The sequence below is a fragment of the Lynx canadensis genome, chromosome B3 (genome assembly GCF_007474595.2).
Source record: "Lynx canadensis isolate LIC74 chromosome B3, mLynCan4.pri.v2, whole genome shotgun sequence".
Taxonomy (NCBI): domain Eukaryota; kingdom Metazoa; phylum Chordata; class Mammalia; order Carnivora; family Felidae; genus Lynx; species Lynx canadensis.
The window spans coordinates 120,557,628-120,577,685 of NC_044308.2; the positions used below are offsets into that span (position 1 = coordinate 120,557,628).

At 44.6% G+C, this 20,058-nt stretch overlaps 1 protein-coding gene and 1 pseudogene across 15 annotated transcripts in view; one reads left to right on the forward strand and one right to left on the reverse strand.

Moving 5' to 3' along the window:
- Positions 1-20,058, forward strand: part of TTLL5 (tubulin tyrosine ligase like 5) — a 310,515-nt gene that overhangs the window by 150,558 nt on the left and 139,899 nt on the right. The gene's annotated exons all lie outside the window — the stretch shown is intronic.
- On the reverse strand, positions 16,337-17,267 carry LOC115516096 (annotated as a pseudogene).

Sequence of the window (20,058 nt, forward strand, 5' to 3'; positions counted from 1 at the left end):
TCACTTGGGGGTGAAAGAGGAAGAATTTAAACTATGTTTAATCCTTGCCTGTCGTCAACATTTTCGTGTTTTGACCTCTGACATTTTCTCCCTGTCTCCTCATACTTGTGCTACATTGCATTTCAGTAACTTTGGATTCTCTCTTTTTTTTTTTTTTTTTTTTGAGGGACATATTTGTTTTTTATGTTTTCATCTAGGTTATGTAATTAAACTCAAACAGCCTCCCTGGACAATGTTCATTTGGGAAGTGGGAAGGAAATGTCCTTTATGTAGTTGAGCAAAGTGGCAGAGGATAAAATCCAAATAGATTCTGGCCATAGAGTAAGCAACTTCTGAATTAAAAGAAGAACCACTGTATTGAATTCCAGTCTCAATCCATATTTTAAGTCCCCTGTTAAAAAACAAAAATGTAAGAAATGGATTCCTAGTACATCTTGCCTTCGTGGCTATTAAATATGGGTTTAATTGCATCTGTCCCTGAGTGAAGTGAGCTAGAGAGGAATGTGACCGTTCCGATCAAGTATTCTGTTCCCTCCAAATAAAGATATTGTCCCCTCTAAATAAGGAAGCTCTGGCCCAGGTGCCCCACTGAGTCCCCACCCCTGCCCCAGCACTTCCGGCCTCTGAGGGTGGGAGGGTGACCTAAGACTTGGGCATAAAGGAAATTGCTATTTGTCAAAGTATCTGTTGGTGTTAGAATCATTACTGAAGGAACTCATTTGGGAAGCAGAGACTCTGCCCGGGAAACAACATAAACATAAGCACATTACGTCACACTCGAATCCAGTGTCATTCGTACCAGTAATCATTGCAGTCAAGGATAAAAAGAATCATCCTAACTGAGAATCATAAAGACTCGAAGACCGGGAGACAGGCCTGTTTGAGAGAGGACATCCTCCCACAAAGTTCTCTTCACAGAAGTCTGTCGTTTGGTGATTTACAGTCCACAGAATAACCACATTCCTAAAACATAGGTCGTAAAAGAGAAATTCTGTTTATACCATAGAGCTCTATTTTCCATATAAAATATTTCCAAATATTCCGTTTTCATTTTATAATCAGAGCCTTGTTTCTGTGGAAAACATTTTCCCTGCAATCTGGGGTATATTTTCTATCTATATGACAAGACTGTAACCATTTTCCGTACTATAAACAAAATGTCAAAACTACATATTTTGGAGAAGTAGACTTGTAGATGGAACGAGGAAAAATTTTTTTTTAATAAAAGTTATGGCTGGGTTTTGAGCCTTCTTTTCGTAGCACCTGTTTGTCAGAGCTGAGACACAGAAAGATGTGGGAATCCGTCCAGCACTGTGCGTGGTCTTTTTCTAGCCAGACCGTGCTTGTGAGCTACAGGAAAATAGCACATTATACCACCGACTGAGCCACTGGCCTCAGAAAGCAGCTCCCGCAGAGTCCCCTGGCCTTTTCCTTTTTGCGTTAGTTGTACCCAAAGCCGCCCTCTTGTCACCTACTCTTCAGGCTTAAGGACCAGTTTTCAGGTCCCATTTCAGTGTGGGGTGGCCCTGGGGAACCCTCCTCTGCCCTCAGGTAACCTCTGGTGGCCAGAACAGCCCGGAGGTTCGGCTTGGGGATTCCAGTTCCGTGTGGAGCTCCCAGAGGTGCCCACCCTAACGCAGTGCTAACTGAGTTCCCCAAGCTCCTTCCAGACCTGGCGGTGTCGCAGGCCCCAGCCAGACACTGCCAGCAGGCATTCCACGCGGTAATGGGCCCCGGTTTCCATTTTCACCCGGTTCAGTCACCGTTTCGTGGCTCTTGAGTCCCTTGTCCCTCTCTTAATAGTAAGGGTGACTGAGTTCCATGAATATGGGATCAGTAGCTTAGAGATGTGAGTTTTATTACTGGTTTTGACACTAAGGGACCCTAACCTACTTATTTAATCTTTTTATTGGGCTGTTTTGAGAGCTTTTAGAATGTCCTTACAGCACTTTGCCCTCCCTGGAAGTGGATGCTAAGTAAATAAGAGGTACGCCTGCTGGTTCATCTACGAAGCAGCAGCGGATTCCAGCGCTGAGAAACTCTGACAATTCACTAAGCCAGGCGCTGTCCCGTAAACAGTAACAAGATGTAAAGAGAATCCATCGCTGGCTGTGCTCCTCATGTGCATATTGGAGGACCCAGTGACTTGGTAGCCACAGGAATGAAAACTGGTGACTCACGAGAACTCTGCAAATAGTGTTATTTTTCATTTCCCTGTGGTGTTGCTATTGTTCTCGATTTTATGGATCACACAAGTTTTCACCAGACAACCTTGCTCTTCCCCCGCTGTTTTGAAACCACCCCAAACGTAGCCTCAGGGCTGTCGTCTCCCATTGGGTCAGTGTGAGCTCAGCCCAGCTCCTCAAATCCCTTGGTTCCTCTGGTCTGTCTGGAGTCCCTGCTCAAGCTTTGTTGTGGGAGAGGAAGGCAGAGAGCCCACGACTTGCCCAGACAGTCTGAGGCCTGGCCATGTAGCTTGCAGTTCCCTAGACACTCTGGAGCTGGACTTGGCCAGCCATTCCTCTGTTGTTACTTTTCAGAGGTAATAAGTGAGATTAATTGCAGGCCATTCTCCAGAAGAGAAAGTAGTCAGGGCCAAGATCAGTCACATGTTTAGAAGCCTGAGTGAGGTGTACCTCCAAGCAAGGCCGATTTAGAATTAGACAATAGGGCCTCCAGGGTGCAGGTACCAAGTGTTCATGACCTCTTTTTTCTTAAAGGGATCGGTTTCGGTCTCTAGATGCTGATAGCTGGGTAGTTAAGCTTTTCTTTAGCCAATGAGATGGGTGGGATTTTTCGGCTGCCTTTTAACTACACGTTTTCTGGGCACATGGGGACATGGTTAGGGGCCTGAGGTGATAAAGCAGAGGCATCTCAGCACTGCCAGCCTTGCCTGGTGTCGGATCATGTCAGGGAAGGGCATTTTCTAGGTGACGAGCACTCAGCGGGTTCACAGTGCATCTTTCTTTGTGAGACCTGGAAGGGTTACTGTAAAGTCTTGGCTGCTGCTTGGAATGATTTGGGAAGGACAGGGCCTCAGACGGCTTGGCAGGAACCTGAGGCCCTGTTTTTTTCCAGTCCAACCCTTCCTTGTGGATCGAGCTGTCAGGGAATCCCACGAATGTCTGGCTTCTGCCCCTTTGTATGTTTTTCCAGCATTTGTCATTGAATTATTTTTATCCATCTCTGGCTTTTTCACACATGCAACCTGGGGATTTGTCTGTTCCTCGATATTAAAGGTGGGGGAGTTGGAAAGCACAGCCATGGGTTTGTTCCTCCTTTTTGTGACAGGGCAAGACATCGTGGGCCTGGGGTGCTCGCCCTGATGGCCCCCGCTCTCGAGAATAGCTGCGTGTCAGAACTTTAAGTTCTGTATGGGGAAACGGGGTACAATGAAGCACCAAATCTGGGAAATCGGGGCTAGATGTCATGTCACTCTGTCCCTTCACCCTCTTACTCTCCAAAAATTAAATTATAAAGAGTCCGATGCCCTACTTCACATAATTTTTAGGAACAAGTTTTTCAGAGATTTTGATTCTAGTTTAACCTAATACTTTTCTCCCTTCCTTCAGATTGTTTCTTATAAATGTTGCTGTAGAGTCAGGTCTCTGACTTCCCATCGTTTCGTGCTTAATCAGTCCTCAGAAATATCGAGTTTGGTATTTAAAAAAAAAAAAATACATCTTATTCGTTTTCCATGTGCCAGGCATTAGGTCAGGTGCCGGGGAGTCATGATAAATAAAACAGAAGAGTGCCTGATCTCACGGAGCTTACTGTCCATGATGTATCTTTCATGTTCTCAGCATCATCCCGGGCGCTGGGTACGGTCTAAAAGATTTGGAAAACATGGTTTTTGATCACAAAGAAGTCACCATCTGGCAGAGAAGGGGAAAAAATTTCAGAGTCGTGTCAAATGGCACATAACAAAGATTTAAGTTTTCTGGCCCAGGCAATTAGAAGAAAAGATATCAAGAAGAGTGTGGAAGGATTTAATCTGGTCGCTGCCACGTGGGTGAACCTTGAGGCCATTACGTTACGTGAAATAAGCCCGTCACAAAAGGGCAAGTACTGTATCATTCCATCCACATGAAGTGTCTAAAGGAGTCATAGAAACAGGAAGTGGGAAGGTGGTTGCCAGGGGCTGTGGGAAGAGGAGAGGGGTATTAGTATTTAGTAGCTACAGCTTTTCAGTGTTGCAAGATGAAAAGGTTCTAGAGATCGGTTGCACAACAGTGTGAATATACTTAATATTATTGAACTATACACACAGAAATCGTTAGGTGGTAAATTCAAAGTTAGGTGTTTTTTACTGTACTACAAAGGAGTATCGTAAGGATTTAAAAGAGAACCCCGTAGTTGCGCACGCATTTTACTTAGTGATTAAAATGGCAACGTTTTGCTCCTATCCTCTGCCTGTCTGTACGGAGACTTATTCTGAGCCTAGTCCTTTAAATGCTTCTATTTCTTTAAGAGCGTGTTAACTTTTAGGAAAGGGGGCCGTTGACCTGTCTGAGGAAGGTGGCATGATGTGATAGAAAGAGAAGGGACTGTTGAGTTGGAAAGACCTGGGTGTGCCTTACTAGGTATGCGACCTTGGGCAAGTTACTTTGCTTCTCTGGGCCACAATTTCCCCCTCTGCTTAGATATGCAAATGACGGCTACCACATTAAGTTGTTCTAAGATTTAATTGAGTTCTGTACATGAAAGCCAGTTTAGCGCCTGATTTTAGTGGTAGGTTGTTGATAATATTTAGTTTTCTCCCCAGAAAAAAATGAAAGTTAAAACTGGACTTGATGGGGTCTGATATTGCTACCCACTTGCTTTTATATCTAGTATGGGAGAAACTGGCCATCACCCATGTATGGTGTGCTCCCGGGGCTGGATTACAGAGATGTGGCCTTTCCCGCTGAGGAAGGGAAGGCATCAGAGTGCAGCCAACTGGAGACTCTTCCTTTTCCTCTGACCCCTTTGTTGAAGGGTGACTTCTGCCTACTCAACAGGCCCTTCCTCTCTGCTATCTTCTTCTGAATGTTGAAGTTTCCACTGCAGCTCGATGTTCCAGCCAGTAAACACTCATATTTTCCATCTATCCTGGGGGTCGAGCTTTGGGAGAGCTTTTCTCTGGAGGAGTTTGGAGCTTATAATTTTGTACTTTATACTGTTATATAAACAACACTCTCTAGCCAAAGAGCACAATCACAAAAAGAAACCACTTTTAGGGGGGCCTAAAAAAAAGAAGAAGAAGAAGAAGAAGAAGAAAGAAACTCTTTTATGCTCAGAGTTCTGTAGAAGTGATATTTCACTTCTTACTCTCCTTCCTTCTTTCCCACAAAATAAAGTTAACCTGGCCTTCCTCCTGCGGAATCTTAGCTCTTACCAGTCTCTTCCCCTTGAGGAACATGTTTCTTCAGCACATGAAGGATAAAGGCCTGTGCTTCTATCTAAAATTCCCCTGCTGCTTTTCTCACTCAGCCAGACACAGAACCTCTCCAGGGTTATGCTCTGTGTCGGTTCAAGCTCTGTGACAGATTCTACAGTTCCTCATTCACCGGGAGAGCCGAGTGTCATAGGTGTTTGTGCCAAGGCCAGAATGATTGGGCCTCTGCCTGTTGAAGGAATGCTGGTAGACCTAGGAAATGTGTGAGAGATAGCTGGCTAGACATCATAGCAAGGCCTGGGCAAAGTACGTTTGGGAATGTTTGGGCGTAGTACCAGGAGTGAAAGAAGTAGGTCTTTTCTTATCTGCGAGCCAAAATGCAGGTTGCTGTGTGGTGTGTGTGTGCCAGTGCAGCGTTTCTTTAGTCGGCCTCCTCCCCTCCCCTCCAAAGTATCAAAGAGAAACCACCTCACATTTCCTTAGGATTAACACACAGGCACGTATGCGAACCGCCAGCCACACAGAGTCGCCGTCGGAGGCAAGACTGTATCTTACGTGACTGTTCGCTTTATAATTTTAGATCTGTCCACAGTTGGTGATTATGGTGGTTTTAACAGGCCTGAATGACAAAAATTCGCATATGAAGCTGGATGAGGCTCCTTTTCTCGAATTAAGAAATTCGATCAGTGACTCAATTCATAATTCAGTTTAATTCTCACCTGGTTTTTCTATCATCTTCCATCTGGCCAAGTTCACTCTGTTTACCAGCCTTGAAAGAGCTTGGAAAGAATGGCAGTAGTAAAAAAACAAAACAAAACAAAAAAACCACTGTATCTTTCTTTCTGGCTCCTGTAGGGAGACCTTGATGATCCAGTTGTAAAGCAGTACTTAGTGTTGACTCAGCGAATTTTTAGAAGGAAGACCAGCCGGCTTCCCTGAGCCTTTAGCTGAAGATCCCGTCCTATCTCCTCCTCCACTCTTCTTTCTGTTAAGACTGTCAGCATGTTACCAACCTAGTACAACTAAGAAGTCGTTGCTTTTCTTTAGTTCCTAGGATTTAAGAGGAAAAAGGAAAAACTCCTTGTATCTGTATTTTAATAAAACAAAACGATAGACTGATGGCGTCCGAAAAGGAGTAAAGAGCCTCTCTGCCCTCGCAATTGCTTTGAGAAGGAAGGTTCTGGTGTGGGTTCTGGTTTTGGCATAGGTTCTTGATGACTCTTAGTTCCTTTTGTAGAAAAGAGAGAAGTGTAAAATTAGACTCACTGAGAACATGGTAGTCCTACACCTCTTTGTTTAATGCTTACATTAGATACATGGTAGGGAAAACAGGTATACCTAATCGTAACACTGAGGTTTACATGATTTATTTTTATTGTGAAGCTAGTATCCGGAAGTTAAAATTTTGATTACAAAGCGAGAAAATGCTCCTAAAGAAAGATACCTAAGAGAAGCTAAAAGGGCATTTATTTGTTTTATATGTTTATTTGTTTATGAGAGAGAGAGACAGCATGAGTGGGGGAGGGGTAGAGAGAGAGGGAGACACAGAATCCAAAGGAGGCTCTAGGGTCCGAGCTGTCAGCACAGAGCCCGACGTGGGGCTCGAACTCACAAACTGTGGGATCATGACGTGAGCCGAAGTCGGACGCTTCACCGACTGAGCCACCCAGGCGTGCCTAAATGTGGAGTCAAGTATTCTTTGGTGGATGCAAGGAAAGCCAGAGGAGGGAGAGAGGCAGTATATGTGCGCCTAGGAATTCAAAATGTCGCATCATATGTGAGGCCCCTGGGGTTCATAATAAGCAACAGTAGAACTCTTGTCTTAACTGCACCATTCTTCTGCCTCAGAGGCCATAAAGGGGTGTTTTTGGCTTTCATGAATTATCAGGCTAAGTAAGACTTGTATTAGTTTGGCTTCAAAGCCAATAATCAATACCACGTTTGGCCTGGTTTTTAAAAACAAGTTTTACTATCTTTCTGTGATGAAGATGAAATATGGCTGCATCTCAGTAATGTGACTACAATCTAGGAGGATTTAGATGAGAAAAGCAGGCTTTCTGGCATAGCAGGTAAGGAAACCATAAAGGGGTTAATAAATGGGATGTACTTAAAGTCTAGAGGAAATCAATTCTTGTTTTTCTGAAACTTTGCACCAAGGAAAATTGAGTAGATGAAAGAATCGACCTATATATCATTAGTGTTCTCAAATATCATGCTTAGCTACGTGAACCCAACACATTTGAAATACCAGCCCCCGAAAGAAAAGTTTTGTTACTTTCTTCACCAAATTATTAGTGTATTGAAATATATGAATAAGAGAAAAGGTGGAACTGGCCATTAAGTGGTGTTCCAGCTAGGAAATGGCTTCATCTGGTAGTTGTTAAAACAATGTCATCCCAGAAAAGTTAACACGCATTTACTGACAATTTCCTAAATGCAAGACACCGAGCTGAGCTCGGAAGGAGGTATTGGACAGGGTCTCTGTTCTCAAGGAGGAAAATGAATAGTCCTATTAATGCAAGTACTGTGAAATAATTTGTACTTGATTGTTGAAGAAGAGGATTATCCTGTAGGTGGTACGAGTTCAGAGGAGAAATTGATCACTGATAGAGAAGCTGGCAAAAGGTCCACGGAAAGGAAAGACACATGAGCTGGACCTGGAAGGGCAGGTGGGCGTGGATGGGCAGAGGCTAATACTAACAAATTAAGAGATAATTGCACATTTACTTTGTACTCAACTCTATTCAAGGATCAAAGTAATGTGATTCACACTCCTACTAAGTTGGAGGTGACAGTTCAGCAGGATGGTCTAAAGAATACTACCTAAATGTTTGTTTACTTTATGCACCTAAAATGCAAAGCGAGTGATTAAAAGAGGGCATATAGGTTCGTAGGAGTCACAATTCAGAACAGGTACCAAAGACAGGCGGAAAGAGAAGGCTCTGCAGAGGAAGGGTTTAGGGTAGGGAGTAAATTCGGTCCTAGACTGTGTGTAGGCTACGGGCAGGTGAAGGACAGGAGAGGCAGGGGAAGACAGGTAATGGCCAAAGTGTTGTAAGCATTTTAAAGGGACAGGGAACGGGAAGTAGTTGGGCTGAAGCAGAGTATTTCTGTTCAAAATACCAGGCATTGGTCAAAACACTTAGTGAGTTTCAGGTGATAGAAACTGAAATCAAGCTGGCTGTAGCTGTACAGATTTTTCAGGTCGTAGAGATAAAAAGTCTAAGTTGGTGTTGAAAGCTTTGGAAATATCATTGATCATACTTTCTGCTGCCTTCCAGTTCACAGGTAAATCAGAAGTTACAGGAAAAAATCAGAGAGCGAGAGCAAAACACTGGCTTTATTACTGATAAGGATAAATGGGAGAAGGTAGCCTATGAATGTGGCACAATTTGGCTTCTACCTCTCAAGTCTAAGTCTTTCTGACTCGTTTTATTTATATTGTTAACCTTTTACTTAAAGATTTTCTTGTTGATATTTTCTCTGATCATTAAAATTTTTAAGGAAGAAGTAAAAAGACCTGATGCACCATAGTCTTAAAAAACGAAAAGAAAAACAAACAGACTTGGCCCGATTTCCGAAACACACACCTGCCTCTGGTCCCAAACTACATTTCTAGTTTTATTTCTCCTCACAGTTCAGTTCCAGCCAAACTCAATGGATCAGAAAGAAGCCTGGTATATTTGCCCTAGGACTTCCTTGCATATACCGCCCGATAGCCTTGACCTTATTAGTTTACTCTCTACTCACTGTCACTCCTTCACGGAAGTGTAAGTTGTCTTGTTCACTGTTGTGTCCCAGTGCCTTGGTAAGCAGTAGGCACATGGAAATAGGAACACATATTAAATGACTATTTAAGGACTTTACGTGTAAAGGAGTGAGTGGATGGACATCCTGCCCCTCACCTGCATCTGCACACGTCCACACCCTGTTGTCCTACAGAGCTCAGCTCAGGCCAGCCTTTCTGCAGTCCTCCCTGTTCCTGGCGCAGATGCCGTTAGCATTTCTCTTCCTTCTCTTCCCTCCTCACCCACTGGACTCATGTTCCTAAGAGCTATACCTCAAAGGAAGCTCAGGCTAAGTGCACAATTTTAAATCCCTAGAGAATGGACATTTGGGGCCCTTCCTGTCCTAGTGAACTGAACACTAGGAAAAAAAGACCCTAGATCCTCCATTGAGCCTAAAGCTCACAACACCCCTGCCCCCCGCCCTTCCCAAGTCATCGGGTCTTTACTGCTTCTCCTTTGGACGCTATTCAGTTCTTTCATGTTATCCAAAATCAAAAGTGTCCTACAAGCAAGAGGCCTTCCTTAATCTGGGGGGTAGAGGCAGGTATGGAAGAGGAAACGGCAGACAACTTTTTCCCCGTATCCTTCTCCCCACCCCACCTAAACTATAGGAAGGAGCCTTATGAGCCAATCCTGAAGATGGTTGGAGTGGAAGGTCATCTACCATCTTGGACAGCCCAGGATGGGCTTAGCTATCTCTTTACTCCAGCCTTTTCACCTTGGTTGCCTAATGAGTTCTAGAGTTTGCTAAAATGTGTGTTTTTATGGTGTTCAGCTTTTTGGTGTTCTTTATAGTAGTTCTGTCTCCTCACTGCCCTTCATTTGATAGACTTACTGGCATCCCCTACCTGAGTGGTTGATATGGCAGAGGCATAATGTCAGGCCACCATGTCCCTGTTCCCTGTTCAAATATCATTTCCTTATCTCTGTTATGACACCTCCCATTCCTCCTTATAGTCTGGTTCTTTGTATATTTGTCTCACCTGTCGTACTAGATTGTGAGCTTTTTGAGGGCAGACATCAAGTCTTACACGTTTTTACATCTGTACAGTACCCTGCACAAAGTCCTCAGTAAATGTTTGGTGAACAAGCAGCTATTTATCAGTGCTGTCCCCTGTGGGTGCCACAAGCCAGGTGTGGCTACTTAAATTAATTAAAATTAAATAAAGTGAAAACACCAGCTCCTTGGTCAGATTAGCTCTATTTCTCATGCTCAAAAGCCATGTATGGCTCGTGGCTACCTTATTAAATAGCACAGGACGAGACGGTTGCCCCGGAAGATGTGAGGAGGACCCAAACTTGGTCAGTGGATTAAAAAAATAAAAAGGAATGAGTTTTCCAAGAAAGGCATAGTCTTGATTTTCCTCCTAGGCCCTTCTGTAGATGTCAAGCCTCTTTTGTTTAGAGCTAGAGATTTACCACAGATGCTGTTCTTGAACTAATTTGTGGTGCTGGGAGGGGCATATTCTAATGCCTTGGGAATCTCTAAAGTCCAGAGCTTCTGTATTACTAGTGTCTAACCAATCAGAGCTGGGCTGACGGAGAGGAAGGGGCTTTTTAAGCCGATCCCAGCGTTAGCGTTTTATTTTCTGCCCGTGGCTAAATACTGGGGAGAGGTCTGGCTTGCCCACGCTGACCCAGCCCCCCCGGCCCCCACCTGCTTGGCTGGCAGTTGTGACTTGGCTTATAGAGCTGCGATAGCCCTGGGGAACGGAGCCAAACATGCGGAAGTGGTTACGTGTACTAGCTCCCAGGGAAGCTGTGGCTAGCAGGGGGAGTGGGTGGGGTCCTGCCTGATGGCTTTTCAAAGAAGCCAGATCTTTGAAGTTTTGTTTTAGCAGCTGCCAGGTATGCTATTTCAGCACTTTGCAGGCTCTCTCACCCTGTTCCCATATCACATTTTTTCTTTCCTATATGTGCATCGCATACACAATGGGAGCTTGAATGTTGGGAGGGCAAATACAAAACTGTGCAGTAAGTTGTTAAACACAACCCTCTTGCCTTTTCTTTTTACGTGACTCTGCTGTGAGATAGCTACTTGAATGCTCCCTTTTCCCTTCTCAGCTCCGACCCTCTCTGACCACCTGCCAAAGGGGAGACACACAGAGCCCTCTTCTATTTTGGGAAAGTAGTTAAGTTTTGAAAAACCGGAGGTCCCACATTCCTCTGATGGAATGGGTTATCATTCTGGGAATAGAGCATCTCCCTTTTCCAAAAGCACAGATGACGGCCCCCAGCGAGCAACCCTGACTCTTGAGGTCTTGGAGTACATTTCTTGAGTGCACCCCTTGTTCGCCGCTGGACCTTCAGCACTTAGCACAGCGTCAACAGCACATGGTTATTAAACATGATTGCCCTGCGACTGCTGTGCCGGGTGGAGGGACGAGACAGGCAGGGTGCCCTCCGAAGCCCACACTCAGAGCTCTCCCTGATTCCTCGCTTCCTTGCTTAATAATCTCCTCCTCCCATCCAGTCTGCGGTCACCTCCAGCCTGTTCCAGCTGCCCCCAAACTTGCTCCTTCCTCTGGACTCTGACTCCTCCCTCTTCTGGAGTATAGTATCTGCACCTCTGCGTAATTATTTATTTTTATGCCTTTGTTCTTTATCTCCTGATGTGTAAGTCTTTAAAAGACAAAGGCTAGATTTTCTTCCTACACCAAGAACCTGGGACCAGGAACATGGACCTGGAACTTCCTGACTTGGGCTAAATCGTTTGACAAAAAGCCTCACTTTGCCGTGTGGGAAATGATGATGCCTGGGTTGTCTTGACGGTCTGATGAACTCATATATGTGAATGTGCTTTGTAAACTATAAAGTACTGCACATGAGTAGGTCTCTTCAGTATTAATAACACTTATCACTGTAGAATAGCGATGTTTATCCTGCTGATGATACACAGTCTGACCTCCCCCAGAGCTGAGGTAGATCACCAGCTCCGTCCTGCATTACTCAGCTTGGCATGGGTTTAAAGCACAAAATGGGCTATTCCGGGCCCTCTCTGTCATCGCCTCTCTTTCAGTCTGCAGGTTCTTCTTTTTCAGACCTGTGGGGTCATTATTTTTCTTCCTAGTCTCTTCCTGCTTCTCCCCTCAGGCCCTGGCTGAGTTTTCTCTTTCAGCCCATCTGTTCTTAGCGAAGCAAGGTTCACCCATGTCCTTTCCCATTTGAGGTCGGATTGGCCATCCCAGAGGACCTCCCACAGCTCTGCCCACAGCAGCGCTGGCCCCTCGTCATTTTCCCTCCGCCCAGCCCCGTACCTTCAGCAGCAGCCCGCTCAGGACCCTTCCTATTTTCCTGTCCCTGCCCTCGCTTCTCTGCCAGGCTGTCCCTTCAGTCCCGCCTTCCATGACATCCCTTCGCGCATTTGCTTCCTTCTTCTGGGCTCAGACTTTTCCTCTGGGAAGACTACTCACCTTTTCAAGACTCTGAAGTTTGGTGTATCACCTGTCACCCAGTCCCCATCACCTTTAGTAGATGGACAGGCACTGCCATTCTTTACAGCTATCACATGGCTTGAGAAGGTCCAAATTCCTTTATATTACATTCTTGAAGGTCTCACATTTAAATGTGATGGCCTGGTATTTGAGAGCATGCATTTTAGAGGCAGACCAATTTGGATCCCTCCTTGTTTTAGCCACTTACTAGCTATGTCACTCAGGGCAAGCTCTTTGAAGCTAATGTTATTATATCTAAATGAAGGCAAAATGCCTACCTTGTAGGGATATGCTGAGGAGCAAATGAAAATTAAACGACATAAGAAAAGCACTTTCACACGGTGCCTGCCATAGAGTAAGTGCTCAGTAAATGGGAATTACTATAAACGTTTCCAGGCCACTTGTCCATACCCTGTCTTGTGAGTGTTAAAAACTGGAGTTAGGGGGGTGCCTGGGTAGCTCAATCCTTTGAGCATCTGAGTTCGACTCGGGTCATGATCTCTCGGTTCGTGGGTTCGGGCCCCCTGGTGGGCTCTGTGCTGACAGCTTGGATTCTGTATCTGCCTCTCTCTCCCCTTCCCCGGCTTGTGCTCTGACTCTCTCTCTCTCTCTCTCTCTCTCTTACAAAAATAAATAAACATTAAGAAAAAATGGAAGTTAGCTGGTTTTGTAAATTCTTACCCCTGCCTGGTGGTAAAGTGAGGACTCGAACCCAGGGCTTCAGGTTCTCTTCCTGATGAGTTTTTCATTCAATCCTTCTAACTCCTCCAAAGGCTCATTTTAGTTTCGTTTCTTTGGGCGGAATATAAGACCACCCCAGAGAGAGGAATGTTCGTTTCCTCATGCATATGTTCATTCAGCAAACATTGCATGACTGTGATGTTGCCAGGCTCTGGGTGGACAAAGACCAGAATGATGAATGCAGTGCCGCCAAGGTTGGTCCCAGCGGGTAAGAAACAGTCACTGTGAAGAAAAGTCACAGCACGCTGCTCCTGAAAGTATTATTACACTATACATTAACTACCTTGGGTTCAAACACATTTAAAAAATAAATAAAATAACAGCGAAAAAAAAAAAAAAGAACAGTCACAGTCCAAAAAAAACCATACCAATAAAAGGCATCTTGGAGCCTTGAGGAATAAGCTGTATCAGAAGAAAACCAGACTAGGCTTTGCAAGGGATAGATTATTATTTTTTTACCAGGTGAAAACGGCAGAGACTTGCTTGAAGGCAGAGAAGTGCGGGAGAGCATGGTTGTGAGAGCATGGCGTGCAAGTAGGGGATGGCTCGGGTTGAGGAGGGAAAGTTAAGTGCGCCATTCTGAGGAGAGTTTATCCTGGTATCTGCCCAGTTCATTAATGTCGCCTGAAGGAGTCAGGGGCAGGTGTGTGTGTTTTAATATTGCTCCGTCTTTTTTTTTTTTTTTTTTATGTTTTTATTTATTTTTGAGACAGAGAGAGAGCATGAGCAGGGGAGAGGCAGAGAGAGAGGGAGACACAGAATCCGAAGCAGGCTCCAGGCTCTGAGCTGTCAGCACAGAGCCCGATGTGGGGCTTGAACTCACGGACTGTGAGATCGTGACCTGAGCTGAAGTCGGACGCTTAACCGATGAGCCACCCAGGCACCCCTGCTCCGTCTTTTTACCTCATGTTTCTACTGTCTCTTCCCCATTCATATCTGGCAGACTCTTCCAGTCATTCTGGATGAGGCCCAGCGCTAACCGTTACCCTGTGCGCCTTCTGTGCTCATCTCGCAGAGGTGGCCTTCTTACCCGTGGCCTCCACCTTGTGTTGTAGTTCAATTTCACGTCTTCTGCCACCTCCTTTAAAACGAAGACCTGAACATCTGTGTACTCCTGTCCCTCACCGCGATGTCTGACACGCAGTAGCTGCTAACAACTGAAGGAACGTGAATGCCGTAACTCAACATGTTTCCATCTGTAAGATCTGAGCTTCAGTGTCCGGCACTGAAGTTCCGGAACTCAGTCCGGAACCCCGGCACTGAGCTGCTCAAAACCCTACTGTGGCCACAAAGACCTTTTTGTGTGTGCAGCGCACTCCCACCTACTAGAACTGTGCGCCGCACACTCGAAGGGATTAGACGACTGAAAACAGTACTCAGCCCAGCGACTTCCACCCAGTGGAATCCATATTAAAGCAGAGCAGTGTCTCACAGTGTTCGCTAAGCTGTCTACAGTTATTCTCCTCACCTGGCCTTTTTTCAAGGACTGTGTGGCTGTTTGAGTAGCACTGTTTACTTACAGCCCTGACTAACCTCGGCTACACTCACAAGGAAAAGTTTCTTCATATTCTAATAAACACACAATCTATATTTGGTACCAGCTTCATGTCACATTTTCTCTCTTACGTTTTGCAAATATACCCTGGTCTGCACCCTGCCGCAGGGATCCAAACAGCTCAGCGGTCTTCTGACAGACAGAGCTGTAACATGGTATTCACATGTATAGTTAAATATATGTTACATACTGATCACACTTCCACATTTGTGAAGTTGCCTCAGCACGGAAGAGTGGAGAATCTCTCTCTTAAGGCTTTAGTGAAGAGAGGCGTTGTAATTCAACAGCAGACCATCATAATGATGTACCCTGATGCGTGCTATGGTAGGATGGCAGGCCACTCCACTAGGATAGTACTTTCAAGCTAAGTTTTCTTTTCCTTTTAAAATGTGTTACCCAAGTAACTACATAACAAATTATCTCCCAGTTTAGCAGCTTGAAACAACAAACATTATTATCTCAGTTTCTGTGGGTCAGGAATTAAGGAGCAGTTTAACTGCTCGGTTCTGGCTCAGGCTCTTTCATGAGGGTGTAGTTAAGATGGCCGCCGAGTGGGCTGCAGTCATCTGAAGGCTTGCCTGGGGCTGGAGGATCCACTTCCATGATGGCTCACTCTCACATGGATGATGAGATCATGCTGGCTATTGGCAGGAGGCCTCACTTCCTCACCACATGGACTTCTGCACAGGGCTGCCTGCATGTCCTCATGACATGGCAGCTGGCTTCCTCCTCATGACATGGCAGCTGGCTTCCCCCAGAGCGAATGACTCAAGAGAAAGACTGAAGCCAATGTCTTTTATGACCCAGCCTCAGAAGGCTTTTATGACCCAGCCTCAGAAGTCCTACACCATCGTTTAAAAAAATTGTTTTAATTGTGGCAAAATACCCATAACATAAAATTTACCATTTCTAACTGTTTTTAAGTGCACAGCTCAGTAGCATTAAGTACATGACATTATTGTGCAACCACCGCCACCATCCACTTCCAGAACTCTTTCATCTTGCAAAACTGAAACTCTGTAGCCATTAAACACTAACTTCCCCTTCTCTCTCCCCCCAGCTGCTGGCAGTCACTAGTCCACTTTTTGTCTCTATGAATTGGGACTATGCTAGGTACCCCATATAAGTGGAATCATACACTATTTGTCCTTTTGTGATGGACTTAATTCGTGCAGGGTAATATCCTCTAGGTCCATGCATAGTGTGACATCTGTCAGAATTTTCCTCTTTATGGCTGATAATATTCTGTGGTATGTATATACTACATTTTGTTTATCCATTTATTTGTCAGTGGATACTTGGAATGCTTCCCCATTTTGGCGGTTGTAAATAATGCGGCTCTTAACGCGGGCGTACAGATACTTGTTCGTGTCCCTGCTTTCATTTCGAGTATATATCCGGTGTGGAATTGCCGGATCACATGATAATTCTGTTTTTTCCAGGCTAAATGGATCCACTTTATTTTTCTTGTATGAACATACTACGTGGTGGCCACGGATGGGGTCTGGCCCCTCCACATGGAGACTCTGGTGTAGCTCTTTACTGGATGCTTGATGCTCAGTGATAACTTTATAAGCTTGGTTAACACAGTCTCTTCCTAGAGGTTGGGTGACATAGCTGGAGGTCTTGGAGACGGCATCAAAGGTAGCCTTGACAATGATGCCCAGAGGGGCAGTGCTTCCCCTGGACAAGGTATAGCAGTCATTGATAGCAGCCATCAGTAGCAGCTTTTTGGGCAGAGTAGCTGAGATAATGCCAGTGCCTCTCAGGCTAGGGAATGAGGCATACTGGCACGGAGCTTCTGCAGCTGGTCAGCTTGCAAGGGGTGGTGTGGGGCCTCTGATTGAGTCTTGTCCCTGGGTACCCTCGCCACACAGCAACAGTGGTGAGCTTGGCCAAAGTGATGGTGCCGCGAATGGCAGCGGCTGCCTTCTGAGAGCATTTACTCAGATTGACATGGCTCACGTGGCCCCCGATGGCAACAATGCCTTGAACCTGGTTCACTGCCCAGCCGGGATCTGTTTTTGCACAGGCATAATCCTTAAGCTCACCCTTAATGGTCACCTCTAGGAAAAAGTCCATGACCCCTTAGGCTCCTTGATGGGCAGGGGGAAGAGAGAGATTTCCTCCAGGGACTCAGCAATCATGTCCTTGACCAGGTGGCCCAGCTTGGTGACAGGGAACCACACTTGCCCTTGGCCTTGCCTCAGTGAGCTCTGTGGCTCAAGACACCTGCAGCTCCAGAAGCTGTTGCCCAGACCTCTGGAAGTCGCAGCTTCCAGGCTTCCTACAGCACACGCACACATCCTCTGCCATTTGGTGTTTTCTTGGAGGAGAAGGGCAATTCTATTTTTAATGTTTCGAAGAACCATCATCCTGTTTTACACAGCCGCTGCAACATTTTACATTCCCACCAGCAGTGCATAAAGGTTACGGTTTCTCCACATCTTCACCCACACTTGGCATTTTCTTTCTTTCTTTCTTTCTTTCTTTCTGCCTCTCTTCCTCTCTTCCTTTCTTTCTTTCTTTCCTTCCTTCCTTCCTTCCTTCCTTCCTTCCTTCCTTCCTTCCTTCTTTCTTTCTTTCTTTCTTTCTTTCTTTCTTTCTTTCGATAGTAGCCATCCTAATGGTTGTGGGAGGTGGTATCACTGTGGTTTTGATTTGCATTTCCCTAGTGATTAGTGATGCTGAGCATCCTTTCATATGCCTGTTGGCCATTTATTTGTATATCTTCTTCTGAGAAATGCCTATTCAAGATTTTAATAGAGTAGTTTGGTTTTTTGTTTTTCTGAATTTGAGGAGTTCTGTATGTATTTTCTGTATTAGTCCTTGATCAGATATGATTTGCAAATATTCTTTCCCATTTCGTAGGTTGCCTTTTTATTCTGTTGATGGCGTCCTTTGAGATGCAGAAGTTTATCATTTTGATGAAGTACAATATTTCCATTTTTTTTTTCATTGCCTGTGCCTTTGGTGTCCAGGAGGGCGTTGTCAAATCCAATGTCATGAAGCTTTTTCTCTTTGTTTTCTTCTAAGAGTCATATCATTTAAGCTCTTAACATTCAGGTCCTTCAAGCACACTATGTTTGCTGCATCCATGGCGCTGGGATAGGAACAGCAGGGACTGGGGGACGCTGGAGGCCATCTGGAGGGTTGACACCCACAATAATTCAGATATCTTGTTTTTAAAGTTAAGCAATTCTAGGGGCAGCTGGGTGGCTCAGTCTGTTAAGCCTCCAACTCTTGATCTCAGCTCAGGTTTTGACCTCAGGGTTGTGAGTTCAAACCCCACGTTGGGGTCCACACTGGGCATGGAGCCTACTTAAAAAAAAGTTGAGTAATTCTGTAAGATTTAGAGTGACAATGGGAATCGTTTGTTCTTTCTTTCCCCACTGCTACAATCTTACTCTCCACACCTCAGAGATGCTTGCTTTCAATTATTTCTTTTAAGCACTTTTCTTCTGTTATTTACCTTCATATTTCTAAGTCTGCCATTTCTGGCTTTGCATTTTATGTATTATTTATTAACTTCCTATCAGGAGATGGAAGTTTAGCATTCTCATACTACCCCCGACCCCCGCCCCCACCCCGGCATAACCCCCACCACACCCACACACACTTCCCTTCCTCCCATCCTTGCCCTATACGATAATATCATGTGTAGTTCAATCAGTGTTCACTGTTTTCATTATCATAACTATTCCTTCAGAAACTTCTGGGCCTTTTAGGGTCCTCATTTCTTCTCTCCTATTTATCCATTTCTCTGTTGTCTGAATTTCTGAGGGATTCTCTTAATAATGCCTTCTACTATCTGTTTACCTACATCCAACTCGGTACATGTTGTGAAATGAAGAAATGTTCTGAGTTTCAAATTTCTTCCAGTTCAAGACAATTCACACATTGCCGCAAACCCATGGTGGGAGGTGAGGGGAATATATGTGTGTATACACACACGCGCGCACATACACACACACACACACACACACACACGCATTGTAATTAATATAATATAAAATATACAATACATATAACTATGTGTTTTCCGATTTTCTACAGACTTAAATATTTCTGCACTTAATTAGTTGGACAAAATAATACATACATGTAGCCACACCATGCAACAATCACACAAATATATACAGATTGTGGGGAGATAAACAGCCCTCTCCTCAGAGATAGTCACAGTTAAAAAATTGATTTGTGTATTTTGTGCTTTTCTGAGGCTTTTTTTCCTTCCTAATGTCTCCATGGTTGTTTTTTTTTTTTTTTTTTTTGGTCTATTTATATAAACCTACTTAAATATTTTCAGCTACTATGCAGTTTTCCAAAGTTTGAATATGTGCTCTAATTTATTATACCACTCTCCTAGTAAAGAGTAAGTTGTATCCAATTTAGGTATCTGCGGTGAGCACCTTGTACATATATCTGTGTGCGCTTGTGCAAGTATTTCTATAGGGTATGTTCCAAGTGGAATTTGTTGGGTTGAATGCTATGTATACTTGGAATTTTTTATAGTCACTGTCGAATTGGCCTCTCGAAAGGCTTTACCAGTATAGCCTCCAGTCTGGAGTTCAGAAGCATGCCCTTTCTCCACACTTTTGCCAGCATTACACCGTTGATCTTCTGAACTGTCACATCTTTTTCATAAGCTCCCTCCCATTTTTACTGACCCTGAGATTAGAACAGAATCTATCTTTGGATATATCAGGGACGCTTTGTTTTAGGGGACGACCACAACTGAGATCGGGCCTGGATGGGGAAGGTAAAGGGTTCTCAGTGGTCTCTTTCTTTTCATAATGTCAACTAAGACCAGAAAGAATCTCTGTGAGTCAGCTTCTTTCCGCCACACTGCTTAGGTGCTTTTCTCTCCTGCTTTTGTTTTTGACTGATTTCATCCAAGGAGCCTGACCCTTCCCCCTTCTGAAGTAATGAATAACCAGAAAAGTCACAGAGCCCAGCACTGAGTGAAGGAAGCTTAAGGAAAATATTAAAAAGGAAGAAAAGTGTTTGATGTACTTTTAATATAAAATGTGGAAAAAGCAGAGGAAGGGTGGGGGTTGGGGAAGGGAGGGGGAGAAAGATTATTCACGGTAATGGGAACCAAATGTTGGCTGGGCCCGGCGGCTTTTCAAAGTGATAATAACGAAGAGCCAGCAGCACAGG